The sequence below is a fragment of the Macaca thibetana genome, chromosome 8 (assembly GCF_024542745.1).
Source record: "Macaca thibetana thibetana isolate TM-01 chromosome 8, ASM2454274v1, whole genome shotgun sequence".
Taxonomy (NCBI): Eukaryota; Metazoa; Chordata; class Mammalia; order Primates; family Cercopithecidae; genus Macaca; species Macaca thibetana.
In genome coordinates, this window is record NC_065585.1 from 140,578,357 (window position 1) to 140,587,904 (window position 9,548).

The window sequence follows — 9,548 nt, forward strand, 5'->3', positions numbered from 1 at the left end:
ACAAAATATTCAATACAAAAATCTGAAAACTGAATAGAAAAACTGAATAAATTGAAAACAAGAAGAAGAAAGGAAATAATGAATATAAGGACAGAAACAAATAAAAAATTATCAAAAAAAGGTTAACCAAAAAACCCCCTTACTTCTCAGAAAGATGAATAAAATAAATAGAGCTTGAACAAGACCAATCAAACCAAAAAACAAGCAAGTAAGAAACAAATCAACAAAATACAGAACAAAAGGCCCTGTGGATATAGAGAGATTTGCTGACATAAAAAAGTACATTTTAAAAACGGTGTATTAGTTAGGAAGTACAGATGAAAGGCATGTTTTTCAAAAATAAAAATGCTGAAATTGTAGCAAGAAGGATTTTTGTAAAAAACAAAGGACGGCCTAGAACAGGCTAACTAAGGAGAAACATAAACTAGAAAGGGATCAAAGACCTAAATGTAAAAGGTAAAACTCTAAAACTCTCAGAAAAAAATACGAGTGTCAATCTTTGCAGTCTCAGGTTAGGCAAAGCCTTTTGTGATACGATCCGAAAACCATAAACAACAAAAGGAAACTTTCAGAAACATCAGTAGAGTGAAAACACAAGCCCAGAGTGGAAAGAGGTCTGCGCAGACCAGGTGTCTCATAAGTGCTGTGCATCCAGAGTAGATCCAGAACTCTCCACTCCACGGGGTAGGAATTACCCCACTGGGCCAAGCGGACACAGGACGTGAAGCGGCGTTGCTCTCAGGAAGACACACGAAGGGGCCGGGTGCCAGTGAGGACACTCGCCGTCATCAGCCGTCAGGAAAATGGGAATCACGCCACACCCAGGCACCACCGCACACCCACTGGCATGGAGGTCAGGACGCAGAGGGATAGAGACTGGGGTTGCTGAGGATGTGCAGAGCCCGGAACCCTCATGCACTGATGGAAGCGTAAAGCAGCCAAGAGTGCAGGTGCTTCAGGAAATGCTCTGACAGTTCCTCAGCATCTAACCATAGAGCGAATGTAGGACCCAGCAGTTCCACTCCTGGTGGAATACGTAAGAGAGGGGACACCTATGTCCCCACAAAAACATGCCACCATGTTCATCACAGAGTTGTTCATAACAGCCAAAAAGAGGAAACGATGCCAATGGCCATCCACTGACAGACAGCTACATAAAACGTGGTCAGTCCACACTATGGGGTATGATTTGGCAATAAAAGGGCATAAAGTACTGATACACGCTACAACACAGATGAACCTTGAAAACATGATGCTGTGTGAAAGAAGTCAGGTGCACAAGGCTATGTATTGTAGGACTCCCCGTATAGGAAATGTCCAGAATTGGCAAATCTGCAGAGACAAAAAGATTAGCCGTTGCCTAAGGTCAGGGAGGAGGACTGCTAAGGGGATCGGGTCGGGGTCGGGGGCGGGAAACGGGGAATAGCTACTAATGGGTACAAATTCTTTTTTTGTTTTTGGTTGATAAAAACGTTCTAAAATTGATTGTGGTGGTTTCACAATTCCATGAATACTAAAACCCGCTAAATACACTTTAAACGGGTGAATTTTACGTGAATTATAGTTCAGGAAAGCTGTTAAAATAAAAATAAACGAACTGCTTCCTTTTGGAGAAAACGGGACAGAAGAAATAGAGAGAAGACATTTCTCTGAGCACAGCGTTTTGAATAGTTTTAACTTTTGGAATCATGACATTTTACATATTCAAATAATAAAGTTATCAAGAATTGGGGAAAATGCTACAACAGAATGCCAACAAAGGAACCCGAGTGTCTTTCAAATAATTAGCCATCATCTGAAAGAGAGTTGGGACAAAACAAATTTAAGTAATTTTTGAAGACAGCACTTTGACTGCATACCCTCAGACTAAAGAAAAAAGCTGCAAACAGATCTGGAAGTCTCAATAGGTTTGTTTCTTGTGGTCCTGTGGGTGGAGCCATTCCAAACCTGCTGTGTTACGGCGTGTTTGAGCCACGCGTGATGCTCCCTCTGCGGCCGTGAGCCGGGGTGGTCACCATGCAAGACGGGACGCACAGGAGTGAGGCAGGTAAGGAAGTGCCGTGGGGCTGGGTTGTAGTGGAGGTAGAAGGGTCTGGAGGTTCTGATGGCCCACTAGCAACAAGCACTTCTCCCACTCACATCTTAACTTCAAATCCCATTCCTCACTAAAAAGAACCAGAATTCTCAGAGAAAGGGCTGGATTCAGTGGCACAGCAGAGAAGGTGCATCCGCTGCATAGAAAATAAGGACGTGGTCGCGTGCGTGGCTCACGCCTTTAATCCCAGCACTTTGGGAGGCAGAAGTTGGCGGATCACAAGGTCAACAAATTGACACCATCCTGGCCAACAAGGTGAAACCCCATCTCTACTAAAAATACAAAAATTAGCCAGACGTGGTGGCGTGTGCCAGTTGTCCTAGCTATTCAGGAAGCTGAGGCAGGAGAATCGTTTGAACCCAGGAGGCAGAGGTTGCAGTGAGCCAAGACCGCACCACTGCACTCCAGCCTGGCAATAGAGTGAGACTCTGTCTCAAAAAAAAAAGAAAAAAGCAAGCAAGAAAGAAAAGAAAATAAGGACGTGCTCCATATACACCATGGAATACTATGCAGCCATAAAAAAGGATGAGTTGAAGTCCTTTGCAGGGACATGGATGAAGCTGGAAATCATCATTCTGAGCAAACTGTCACAAGGACAGAAAACCAAACTCCGCATGTTCTCACTCATAGTTGGGAATAGAACAATGAGAACACTTGGACACAGGGTGGGGAACATCACACACTGGGGCCTGTCATGGGGTGGGGGGAGGGGGGAGGGAGAGCATTAGGAGAAATACCTAATGTAAATGACGAGTTGATGGATGCAGCAAATCAACACGGCACACGTATACCTATGTAACAAACCTGCACGTTGTGCGCATGTACCCTAGAACTTAAAGTATAATAAAAACAATAATAATAGAAAGAAATGCAGACATGTAAAAAAAAAAAAAAAGAAAGAAAGAAAGAAAAAGAAAATAAGGATGTACTCAAAACAAGGACTGGTCCAAAGAAAGATGCTGGAACAGCCTGGACAGACCCCCACAGCAAACCTGGAACAACGGAAGCAGCAACATCTATCAGAACAACAATCAGTTATAACCCACTATAAATAGAATAACGTTGCCAAACAGAGAATCCATGAACCCACAGGGATAGTAAACAAACACTGGGAAGAAAGTAGCCCTTCTTTATCGAATGCTGTGAGAAGTGATGGAGGTGGAAAATCAACACATTGAACCGTCACCATAACGGTTGACCCAGCTGAATGCAAACGTGATTGAACCGTCACCGTAATGGCTGACCCAGTTGAGTGCAAACGTGACTTGGTGCCAGTGAGGCCAGCTTGGGGCAGGAGGAGGTTTTAAGGGCAGACAGGGCGTTCTCAGCCTCAGCAGATCTCCCGCAGGACACCCAAGGATGAGGAAAATCAGTGACTATTCAGAGGAGGAACCACCTTATCGGGGACCAAAATTAACACTGCCAATCAGGGCAGGCTGACAGACGCCTCCGTGTTCCGTATCTCAAGACATTGTTTACAGAGCACTCCAGTCGGAAATATGTAACTCGAAATCAACCCTGACAAAATACCAGACCAAACCAAACTGAGGGCACGCTTTAATACAACCGGCTGGTATTTTTTCAAAAATATCACTGCTGTTAAAGACAAAGACAGGCTGAAGAACTGCAACAGATTAAAGAATAAAGAGATGTGATTACTAAATAGAGGATGTGATCTGGTACTCCGTCCTGGACCAAGAAAAAAAAAGGACAGGAAAGAAACTGTCAAAGTTAGAATGAAAACTGTAGATGAGATAAAAAGTACTGGCTCCACGTTACAGTTCTTGAATTGATAGCTTGTGTGGTTACATAAGATAATATCCTTATTCTTAGGAAATAAACACTAACTTTTTGTTTGTTTGTTTGTTTTTGTTTTTTTTTTAGACATAGTCTCACTCTGTCACCCAGGCTGGAGTACGGTGGTGCCATCTTGGCTCACTGCAACCTCCACCTGCCAGGTTCAAGCAATTCTCCTGCCTCAGCTTCCCTAGTAGCTGGGATTACAAGTGTGCACCCGGCTAATTTTTTGTATTTTTAGTAGAGACGAGATTTCACCATGTTGGCCAGGCTGGTCTCGAACTCCTGGCCTCAGGTGATCCACCCGCCTCGGCCTCCCAAAGTGCAGGGATGACAGATGTGAGCCACCGTGCCCAGCCAATAAACACTAAAGTATTAAGGGGTAAGGGATACAAAGTAAAGCAGGGGAAAGAAAGAAAGAAAGAGAAAGAGGCAAGGAGAGAGAGAGAGGGAAAGGGAGAGAGACTGCTATGACGTGCGGCAAAAAGTTAAAAATGGATAAATATGCTTAAAGAGTATATGGAAGGTTTGTTTTTTTCCCTTCAAATTTTTGTAAGTTTGAAATTAATTCAAAATAAGCCAAAAAAAAAAAAAAATGGAACAGAGTAACTTCCTTTAAACAAGGAAGCCTCCTTTTGAAGCTGCGGCATCTGAGACACAGGTGACGAGTCCAGGCCCCCCAACTCTGTCTCCCCTCCCAGTCAAGAGGATTTTTAAAAGTCCACAGTTGCAAACTGTTAGTGTCTCCTAGGGCGGGTTTTCTCATCATTCCCATGGTTAACATGCTTAGCAGGTTAACACTTTTCATCCTGTGTGTTTAGGAACCTGTGAGAAAGGGTAAAGGTCAACACGGCAGGTGGGGTGCTTCCTGCACTGCTGCCAACAGGCTGGTGTTTTTCTTGCGTGACGGGATCCCAGGCTGGCGGCCCAGGGCTGTGCCACCCGTTGCTGCCCGTGCCTGAGTGTGGATGTGGATCCTCACGCCTGCCCCTCATGGTGCCAACAGCAGGTGCCCCTGTAGGCATCAGGACTACATTTCAAGCAAAAACGAGGCAGGAAGGGGTGGGAAGGTGTCCTCGACCCAGCCTTGCATTCACTTGCAAAGGAAACTCACTCAGCCACAAGCCCTCCCCTTCTCAGTGGCCAGAACTGTGCTGTGTGCACACCAAGGGCCAGAAGACAGACACCAGCTGGCAGAGGACTGGCTGACCAGGGACCCACGCTGGCAGGACGCAGTTCCAGTCCTGCAACTAGCTCCAAATTAAAATGTAAAAAGCCACGTTTAGCAAATGAGATTTTTCCTGAGCTTTATTTTTTTTAAGGGCTGCGTGCTTTCTATGTGAGATAATCTGAAATTACAGAAAACACACAATGGGAATATCGCATGGTGGCCTCGACCTTTCTAAGCTTTGGCTGTTGCACAAAACCACTCTACGTCTCCAACGTTCTGTGCTCTGTGGTTGTTTTGTGTGGAAACAAAATCTCTGGGGTTGACCAGATATGCTTGGAAATTCCTTGTAACCAATGAAACTGCAGCTAAAATGCACTGTGTTCCAATTGGGATTTTGCATTTCACATATTATTTTTGAAAAACAACACAGAAAATGCGAAAGCTACAAGGACTATAAAAGTTTTCTATGTAGGCCGGGCACGGTGGCTTGTGCCTATAATCCCAGCACTTTGGGAGGCCAGTATGGGAGGACTGCCTGAGCCCAGGAGTTTGAGACCAGCCTGAGCCAGATAGCAAGACCCCCATTTCTACACAACAAATTTAAAAATTAGCTAGGCATAGTGACATGCACCTGTGATCCTAGCTACTTTGGAGGCTGAGGCAAGAGGATCGCTTATGCCCAAGAGTTTGAGGTTGCGGTGAGCCATGATCACACCACTGCACTTCACGCCACTGCACTCCAGCCTGGGCGACAGAGCGAGACTCCGTCTCAAAAAAAAAAAAAAGTTTTTTCTCTAAAGTTTTGGCAGAAACTTTTCAGATTGAGACTTGACATTTAATAACTTTCTGTAATAATGGAGGATTTTAACTTTGGTTCAATTTTTGGAATCTTTCGATGGGTTTGAGGTTGCAGGTATCAAACCCTGTAGGAATGGGCTATGCACAGCTTCAGGCGGGCTGGAGTGTAACTGAGGCTGCCAAGTGTGAAACAGCGCAACAGTAAAAGCAAAATACACGCAGTGACAAGAGAAAAGAAATGAATTCACACCGTGGGCCTGCAGATGTGGAAATGAAGCGTTACTGAGGCCAGGCGCCTGTGCTCTGGGGTTCCTGGCCAGGTTCCCAGAAGGAAGGGTGTGGTTTCTTTTTCCTCTTGGACGGCTGGCTCCGGGCCCTGGATACCTCGGAGTCAATTCCAGACATTTGGGGTTGAGTCATCAGAAGAAAGAAAATAGAGACATCTGAATTGTTCACATCACTGTATTTTAAACATGTTTAGGCAAGTATATTTTTGTTACTAAAATAGTAAATACATTTTACTAATAGTGGAGTACATTTTGTTACTAAAAAGGGAAAACGTTATTCAAAATGATAAATATTGAATTAATAAGCTCTTGCATTAGAAGAAAATAGGAAGAAAGTTAGCAAAGGAAGGGGTGAACTGAAAGCGTCGACATGCATTTGTGAAAGTCCAGGTGTGGTTTATTCTGATTTACTCTGAAGTGAGCTGAAATCAGGACTGCAGGGCGGGCGACGCATCTGTGACAAGGCTGGCCAGACTCAGGGGTGCCCGCCCCACCCTCCTCCTGCAGCCACTCCCCCAGGGCAGGCCTCCTGTCCGGGAAGCCAGGCTGTTGGCATGTCACACAAAATCACGTGTGCTGGGTTCCGCACAGAGCAAAGCCAGGTGTGCAGCACAAGGCAGGCTGTCTGGCTCTCGAAGACCCCGCAGTGGAGCCCCTGCAGCCCGGGCAGGTTCTGACCCCAGAGGTGGCAGCTTCCTGCAGTCCCCCGACCTGTCATTCCTGTCCCGTGACTTGCAGAAAGGGGCAGCTCCTGGGAGATCCTGGGTGACACCTGGGACTCTGCCCTTCCTTCCTGGGCTGCTGTGTGAGGGGGGCCGGGGTCTGGAGACCCTGAGGGCTGCCCCAACACCAACACCCCTGCCTGTGCTCCTCTTGTGACGTGCATGTGTCCTGTCCTTACTGCCAAAGCTACAGCAGGGGTGTGGGGAGCCCATGCATCTGACCGGTACCTGTCTAACCCCACCACCTGTGCCACCGTAATCTGACCGGTACCTGCCTAACCCCACACTGCCTGTGCCACCATAATCTGACCGGTACCTGTCTAACCCCCCGGCCTGTGCCACTGTATGTAATCTGACCGGTACCTGTCTAACCCCCCTGCCTGTGCCACCATAGGACAGAGCACGAAGGAGAGCCCAAGAGGCACACCTGACACACTTAGCGGCTGAGTCGCAAGCCTGACGAGTGGGAGAACTCTGCGGTTCAGTGGCGTGAGGGCAGAGCGACGGGGCCCCTCTGCTTCTGTGTGAGCACACGCGCATGGAACAAGACTTCTGACCTGGTCAAACACTTCACACACACATAATGGAGGAAACTTTTGGCGTGCTATCAAATGCTTTGTCACACGCACACAACATCTCCGTCCCAGCATGGAGGAAAGGCAGCTGACCCTGGCCGACCCCACCCCAGGCCGGTGCCCACCAGAGGCCCGAGCGTTTCCCCTTCCAGCCGCGCAGTTTCCAGTGGCCACTGTTCTTTACTGAGGACGTCACCTCCGGCCGCTGGTCTTGCCAGGTACCCTGTGCGAGGGTGAAACTGGCTGCCCAGTCTCCCAGCCCTGCCCTTATCGTGGTAAATACGCCCTTCAGCAGACATCCCCATGTCAGCCCTTGGGTCTGTTCCCTGCAGGGCCCTGCCTGGCAGCCCTGGGTACCACGGGCTCATCCACTCCCCACTGCCAAGCAGCCATCCCATGCCAGGGACACGGGGCTTAGAATCAATCAGAGAATAAAACAGATGCAACCCTGTGTGGAGCTCACAAAATTCTGATATGGGAGAGAACCACATTCACCGGGTGCGGGTGCTGCGGTGTGACCGTGTCCCGCCAGAATTCACATGACATTGTAATTGCCATTGCAGTGGTACTAAGAGGTGGGCCCCCTACTCTTGCAAATGGCTTCATGCCTCATAAAAAGGCAGCAGGGAACTGGCTGAGGCCTCTTGACCTTCCATCCCCTCCGCCACATGAGGATGCAGAGTTCCCAGCAGAAACTAATCTGCCCACACTTTCATCTTGGACTTCCAGCTTCCAGAACTGTGAGAAATGATGCTTTTTTGGACAGAATCTCACTGTGTCACCCAGGCTGGAGTGCAATGGCATGATCTCGGCTCACTGCAACCTCTGTCTTCCAGGTTCAAGCAATTCTTCTACCTTACCCTCCCAAGTAGCTGGGACCACAGGCATGCGCCACCACGCCGGCTAGTTTTTTTGTATTTTTAGTAGAGATGGGGTTTCACCATGCTGGCCAGGCTGGTTTCAAACTCCTGACCTCAAATGATCCGCCCGCCTCGGCCTCCCAAAGTGCTGGGATTACAGGCGTGAGCCACCACGCCTGGCCTGAATGTCTGTTCTTTATAAACTACCCAGTCTCAGGTGTTTTGTTATAGCGGCCCACACTGCCTGAAACACGACTTTCTGTGCTAAATGCTGCGTTGAAGAGCCCAGCCCTGGCGCTGGAGGCTGTGCCCGAGGCAGGCATGGCTGCCCACGAGCTGCATCACCTTGGGCACGCCACCAGCTCCGAGCCCCGAGGCTCCTCGGCTGAAGTGGAATCAACAGGGCCTATTTCGTTCACGCCGTCAGGGCGAAGAAAACGGAAAACCATGTCCTTAAGCACAATACCTGGTAAAAAAAAATCTCACACTGAACTGCCACCATGACAGCTCCAGCGTCACCGAAGGAGGCTGGACACCGAGAAGAGCAGAAGGCCTGTACGGCCCAGCCCTGCAGCGCGGCGAGGAGGCTGCACCGACCCTCGGTCTTCAGTCACTCAGCCTCCTTGGCCCATTCTGTTTCCCAGCTTAAGAAACAAAACAAAACGTGGCATGGAGAAGGATTTCACTACCGAAAGAAAAAGCGCAGTGACAAGTGATCACACGGAAGACAAGCTGGAGAGCCACGTCCTGGCTAAAGGCAGGGCCATTTTCTATCCGGGCCACCTGCCATCAGGTGGAGTTAAGGCCGATATTGCACAATCTTCCTGGTTTTCAAGCAGTTCCAGAATTCCTGTTATGTGAACTCGCCTCGTTTAACACTTGCTGCAACTCTCAATAGAGGATGTGAAGCACGCAGTGCACACGTGCAGATGGATGCTGGCCAATGTGGGCTGCTGAGTGGGCCAGGCCCAGGCTCACGCCAACCTGGCACCAAGAAGTCGGAGCTCGTGAATGTCACCTGCACCACACGCTCCACTATGGATCCGTCCCCTCCCACTGCCGGTCAGGGAGACTGAGGCCAGTGAGCGCCATGGGAAAGTCTGGAAGGGGTCCGGATCATAACAGTTCACAAAGCCTTTTCTACCCACAAGCCCCCAACTTCAGGCTCTGCACTGAGGGGTCCCTGGACCAATGTGTGGGTGACACTGGACGGAGCGAGTGAGCCTGTGCTTCTCTACGGCGC

The 9,548-nt window shown here is 48.5% G+C and overlaps 1 pseudogene across 1 annotated transcript; it reads right to left on the reverse strand.

The window, feature by feature from the left end:
* Window positions 1-6,305: 6,305 nt before the first annotated feature.
* LOC126960727 (uncharacterized) lies at window positions 6,306-8,754 on the reverse strand (annotated as a pseudogene). The gene is made up of 2 exons (XR_007728092.1): window positions 8,665-8,754; window positions 6,306-7,794 (listed from the first exon to the last, which is right to left on the reverse strand). The product of XR_007728092.1 is annotated as an uncharacterized LOC126960727 (transcript).
* Between the last annotated feature and the right edge of the window lie 794 nt (window positions 8,755-9,548).